The sequence below is a fragment of the Molossus molossus genome, unplaced genomic scaffold, assembly GCF_014108415.1.
Source record: "Molossus molossus isolate mMolMol1 unplaced genomic scaffold, mMolMol1.p scaffold_m16_p_1, whole genome shotgun sequence".
NCBI lineage: Eukaryota > Metazoa > Chordata > Mammalia > Chiroptera > Molossidae > Molossus > Molossus molossus.
The window spans coordinates 241253760-241259797 of NW_023425344.1; positions in this window are offsets into that span (position 1 = coordinate 241253760).

Consider the following 6038-nt stretch of genomic DNA (forward strand, 5'->3'; position numbering starts at 1 on the left):
TGAACTTGAGGTTTTATGTCCAGTAATTAGTGTACCCCTTACCTCATATCTCTGATGCCTCTTGACTGTCAGGGCTAAAAACAGAACAAAACAACAACCTTTATGAGAACATGGAATCTTTAGGCATTGTTTAATAAATTGCAGTCTGTTTAAAGTCTCTTGACAGCCCTGGCTGGTTTGGCTCAGCGGTTAGAGCATCAGCCTGCAGTCCAGAGAGACCCAGGTTCAGTTCCCGCTAAGGGCATGTACCTCAGTTGCAGTTTGTCCCCGGCCCTGGTTGGTCGTGCGGGTGGCAGCTACTCGATGTGTCCCTTTCACATCAATGTTTCTCTCTCTCTCTCACTCTATCTGAACAAAACATGGAAAAATGTCCTCGGGTGTGGATTAAAAAAATAATAATAATAAAAAAAATAATAATAATAAAAAAATAAAGTCTCTTGACAGTTGAACAAAATTCTTCCAAGGCTGCCTGGATGTGTGAAGGAAAAGCAAAAACACACCACCAACAGCAACACTTGTAAAAAGATTTTTAAAAGAAATCTGGAAGTTTTTAAGTGCATATTCTCTAAATATAGCTATTAGGAAGTGTGATAACTAAGAGAAGGAAGGGAGACTAAGGAGAAATATTTGAATACAGTGTTAAATATTTAATATTATTTTTTTCTTTTAATATACAGTTTATTTAAAACATCAATTTGTAAAATTCCCAAACCTTCTGGTATATGGGACGATGTCCAACCAACTCCACCATCTGGCCTGTGCTGCCCTGTTTGGTCTTGCTGCTGAATGTGATCATAATGTCAGTGGGGTTCTAAATTTTTTATAACAAATATTTTAAGATGAGATAATATTCAAAAAATATTTGTTAATGACCTTGGCACCAAGTGACAGGTGCAGCCTACAAATGCTGTCATAGTTGAGAGGTTGGAGAAACAACTGGGAACTGACTGCTCAGGCAAAGTCTCTCAAAGGACTTTGGAATTGAGTCAGATTCTAAAAGGTTAGAACAGAAAAGGGTTTGTAAAGTGTGGCCTATCAAGTATCTTGTTTGATTTTTTAGCTTGAATGGCACAGTTTTTCAAGAGGCATTGGGACCGGAGGACTTGTGGAAGTCCATGACCTTGCATTATGCTCAGTGAAGATGTGCCAGTTTCCCAGGCACCGGATACGAGAGACTTCCTAAGGAGCAACATAAACAGAAGATCGTGAAGGTCTAAGTGAATTACTAGTTGCAGAAACAGTCTGGGCACAAACTGCAGAGTGCCACAAGTGCTACACTGAACAAAAGTGCTACACTGAACAAATCCTGTAGGCAAGATTAGATGAGAGCCTGACATCCATGTTTTGCTGCTCAGCAGTACTGGGCCAGTTGTGGGACTCACATTAATAACAATAAGTGCGTGAGCGGCCTCTGGTTATTGCGATGTGATGTACGCATCTGGACCTTTGGAACGAGTTGCTGATTGCTTTCCATTGTCATCTGAACCCTTGCTCTTCTGCAGATAGAGCTTCTATTTATACAACTGAAGGGGGATAGACTGTACAAAGTAGGCTATAAATTTTTGTAAGATTCACAAATCTGAGAGGAATGTTAAAAGAATTAGGAAACAAAGTTACAGATGCTAATAAGAGCAACCGCAGTGGTATTTATTATAGAAATAAAGTTGTTGGAAGCCAATGATTCATTCTGGAAGATTTTGCTGGCTTGAGGCACAGTTCACATGCAGTAAAATGACAGCAAACCCTCGATTTTATGGACCTCGATTTAATGAACTTCAGATTTAACAGACAACATTCCAGTCCATAATGGGTCATATGTAAAAATTAATACCCTGCTCATTTTAAAATATGTTTAACCAAGTTTGCTTATATTTAAATTAACAAGTTGTTTTTTTGTTATTAGTTTACTGTTATTTCTAAAAAATTTTCGTGAATAGGCCATATGTTGGAAAAAACATTGTAGTAATTTTGCCAACATAAATATTACATATCTATAACTATAGTGTACATACTTAAACCCACAAGTCACTTCTCAAAAACAATTAGCATGTGATCACACCGCATCATATGCTATAACACATTCTGTTGTCACGTGGCCTACTGTAGTTTAGACTTATTTTTTATTTGATAGAATTATTAAGGGTAGTGATGTAAAAGTAGAAATCCTATTGCAAAGTTGAGCATATGATGAATTTTAGCAGAAACAGAGAATCCTGCTCATTTAAAAATATTAAAACTACTTCTGGTCAAGATGACAGCATAGGTAAACGCGGTATCGCGTCCTCCCACAACCACATCAAAGTTACAACTAAACTACAGAACAACCATCATTCAAAATTGCCTGAAATCAAGCTGAATGGAAGTCCTACAACTAAGGAATTAAAGCAGCAGCCACATCCAGACTGGTAGGAGGGGCGGAGGGGACGGGCTGGTCCCACACCCACGTGTGGCGGATAAACATCAGGAGGACACCTCGGCTGGGAAGGTCCTCCCTGAGGACTGAGGGGTCCCTGTCCCACACCAGACACCCCTCTCAGGGCTGCAGTGCCAGGAAGAGAATCCCCATAACTTCTGGCTGGAAAAACCAGTGGGAACTGAGGATCAGGGAAGCTGACGCAGCTGGAGACCCAGGCAGCTCCTTAAAGGGTCCGCGCAGGGACTTAATCGGACTCACTCCCTCTAAGCTTGGAGGGGAGGCAGCTGGAGGGGCGCCAGAGACATACAGGGAAGAACTGAGCTGTTTGGCATTGGAGCAAGGGCTGGAGAGGGGGCTTTCTCCGGGACAAACGTGCTGTCAGAGGCCTTAGTTCCTTTGGTGAGCCCTTCCCTGGGGCAGCAGATAGCCGCCATATCTGGGACTCCAGCAACAAGGCTCACACTGGTAGCCCCGCCCTGGTGATTCCCTGAGGCCCCGCCCACCCCACCCAACTTTCAGGCCCACCCAAGCTGTTGCTAGTGCTTAACCATAGGATTGGCCTGTCTTGGATCCTGCTTTAGGTTTTCCTAAATTCTTTCTAACAAGCAGCATCTGTTCTCAGTTAGCCCCATACTTCCCATTAAGTAAGACATAGAAACAAACACAGGGAGGAAGCCAAAATGAGGAGACAAAGAAACGGGTCCCAAATGAAAGAACAGAAAAAATATCCAGGAAAAGAACTAAGCGAAATGGAGATAAGCAACCTAACAGATGCTGAGTTCAAAATACTGCTTATAAAGATACTCAATGAACTTAGTGAGAACCTCAGCGAACTTAGTTCACTCAGGGCCTCAAGAGCATAAAAAAGGACCAGTCAGAAATGAAGGAGGCACTAACTGAAATAAAGAATAATTTACACAAATTCAGTAGTAGAGTAGGTAAAGCCAAGAAGCAAACCATTGATTTGGAATATAAGGAGGCAAAAAACACCCAATCAGAACAGCAAAAAGAAAAAAGAATCCAAAAAAATGAGGATAGTGTAAGGAGCCTCTGGGACAACTTCAAGCGTGCCAACATTCACATCTTGGGGGTGCCAGAAGGAGAAGAGAGAGAACATGAAATCGAAAACCTATTTGAAACAATAATGGCAGAAAACTTCCCTAACTTGGTGAAGGAAACAGACATACAAGTCCAGGAAGCACAGAGAGTCCCAAACAAGATGAACCCAAAGAGGCCCACACCAAGACATATCATCATCAACATGCAAAAGTTTCAAGACAAAGAGAGAATCTTAAAAAAGCAGCAAGAGAAAAGCAGTTAGTTATCTACAAGGGAGTTCCCATAAGACTGTCAGCTGATGTCTCAAAAGAAACTTTGCAGGCCAGAAGGGAGTGGCAAGAAATATTCAGAGTGATGAAAAGTAAGAACCTACAACCAAGATTACTCTATCTTGCAAAGCTGTCATTTAGAATCGATGGCCATATAAAGAATTTCCCAGACAAGAAAAAGTTAAAGGAGTTCATCACCACCAAACTGTTATTATATGAAATGTTGAAGGGTCCTTTTGAAGAAAAAGATAAAATATATGAACAAACAAAATGGCAGTGAATACATATCTACCGACAATGGAATCTACAAACAAAATGAACAGGCAGAACAGAAACATTCTCATAGATACAGAAAACATTTTGTTGGTTGCCAGATGGAAGGGGGGTTAGAGGAATGGGTGAAAAAGGTGAAGGGATTAAGAAGAACAAATTGGTTGCTAGACTGGCGAACCTCAAAGAGAAGGGGGTTTTGGGGGGTGGGAAGAAATAAACCAAAGAACTTATATACATATATGCATAACCAATGGACACAGACAACAGTGTGGGAAAAGGCAGGAGGGGGGTAGGAGTGGGGAGGAGGGGGTCAATGGGGGAAAAAATGAGGAACATCTGTAATACATTTAACAATAAAGATAAAAAAAATATTAAAACTAGAGATATGAACTCATGGTTTTAAATATTTAAAGGTTAATACAGAAATAGATATAAATTTGTGAATACATATAATTACGCTTCTCTTTCACAGCTCTGTCTGCTAAGAGGACTCAGAGGCAATGACAAAACGAGTAGCAGTGAACATGCCCAGTATTAACACATTAGTTTTCAAATATCATTCTCCACTAAAAGTAACAAGGAATCCTTTGAAAAATGGTTGAATCCAGGGTTGGAGCAAAGAAAATGCAAGGTGAGCCTGGTACATATTCTTATGACATAAACTAGAGAGTGCACAAAGAATCAAATCTGGGACAACTGAAGTATCAAAATGAGTGATGACAATGATAGTTCCTACCCCATTTAATAGAATAAGAACTCATAGTCCACATAGATAGACTAGACAGACAGAGAAAGTACTTCCTTGCAATAGGAATCCAACTAACAAATGTAGAAGCAATGATAGAATCAGAAAATCACCATCTGGCAACCATAATAATAATAATTGATTTGGGCAAGAACCATCAAGAGACCTAAAACTAACAGGTGAAAATTTTAGGTGGGGTAGGGTACTTAAAAATTCTCAGAGCATAGGTGCTCATTAATTTCAAACAGAAAAATAACTGTTTTCTTTTCCAATTTTTTAAATTGATTTTTTAGAGAGAGAAGAAGAGAGAGAAACATCAGTGTGAGAGAGAAACATCGATCGGCTGCCTCCTGCACGCCCCCTACCAGGGCATGTGCCCTGACCAGGAATCGGGGCCTGTCAGTCCATGGGACGAGGACCAGTCCACTGAGCCACACCAGCTAGGGGAAAAATAATAACTTTATAGAGGAGAAATCTAGAAGTCATCACCCTAATCAAGTGATCTAAGTTAACACACCAGTAATGGGACATGTTGACATCACATGCTCCTGATACTGTATATATTATATATTACATTACACATATTATATGATATATATATATATAAATATACACTCAACAGTAACTGTGGTAATTGTTTAAAGTATTTACATAAACAAAATATTTGGGGGCAGATTTAGTTTTGATTCTTGGTTTTGAATAAACTCTGTTTTCGCTTTAAGGCTTTTTACCTTATTTTTATTATGACTGTTTATTAAATTTCTTAGATGTTTAATTCAGTTATATTCACATAAAGTTAATAGTCTAGAATTAAACCATATTATAAGGTATAGCGCTCAAGCATAACACAGTAACAGTTGCATATATGGTCAGTTAATATCTTTTTTAAAATCCTCCTATATGGGTATTTCCTAAATGTTCATCCCTTTTTTTTAAAAAGTCAGGCAATGAACCTGGCTGATGTGGCTCAGTGGTTGAGCATCAACCCATACACCAAGAGGTCGCCAGTTCCATTCCCTGTCAGGGCACATGCCCACGGTTGTGGGCCTGGTCCCCAGTGGGGGGCATGCAGGAGGCTGCCAATCAATGTTGTCTCTTATTGATGTTTCTCTCTCTCTCTTCCTCTCCCATCCACTCTTCCTAAAAATCAATAAAGAAAAAAAAAATTTTAAAACAGGCAATGAGAATATATATAATATTCCTCTCTTTTTTCCTCTTCTGCTGAAGGAAACAGCACAGTGCTCTGTTAGGGTACCTACATTTAATTAGGTGAACA